This window comes from Typopeltis vanoorti, chromosome 14 (assembly GCF_054136105.1).
Source record: "Typopeltis vanoorti isolate ZY-2024b chromosome 14, IOZ_Tvanoo_1.0, whole genome shotgun sequence".
NCBI classification, from domain to species: domain Eukaryota; kingdom Metazoa; phylum Arthropoda; class Arachnida; order Uropygi; family Thelyphonidae; genus Typopeltis; species Typopeltis vanoorti.
The window spans coordinates 15,119,765-15,120,521 of NC_143562.1; positions in this window are offsets into that span (position 1 = coordinate 15,119,765).

Genomic DNA, 757 nt, shown 5'->3' on the forward strand with positions numbered 1-757 from the left:
GATTAGCTGCATATCTGTCTTAAAAATATTTGGTCAGTGCCAGCTAAAGGAGTTCTGTCTACTTCTTTTGAAGATCAAATTTGAGGATTTTTTTAAATATTTTTTCATATTTGGTGGCCGTTTTCACACAAAAGACAATAACATGGGTGAAAAATCACCATAACAATATGTGTTAACAAAAAAAAATTAAAATCACTGGCTACTACTGGAAATTTTCAACAGCCATACCACCAATGAATGATTTTTAATTTTTTTAATTAATTTATTTTTAATGATTTCATACTCTGCAGAAATATTTTGCAGAGTATGAAATCTATTTTGAAGATCAATCCAATTAGAATATACAGCCTTCCCCCTTATGCTCAAAGTACTGTTTCGCGTGCATTGCAGTGAACTGTAATAATATTAACAAAAATACAGGGTGGCCTTCTAAAATGATTCCCCACAGCAATAAACAAATAACCCGATAATAATACTACATTTTAATATTTTATTTCATTTTTGAGACTTCACGATGTTGCTGCAAAGGCCCATAGTGTTTGAAGTACCTGTCTGAATAATGTGGGGGTACGGAAAAATTGTATAACGGAGAAGTGCCATCGAGCTTTTTTATTTTTTTTTTTTTGTGAACTCTGAAAGTGTTGTTTGAAACAAAAGAAATAGAAAAACGTATTTCTGGCCCTTACAGTTTTTGTTGAGTGTTAGTAGATGGCACCTCTAACCGGTTTATGGAATACAGTATAAAAACAATAACACA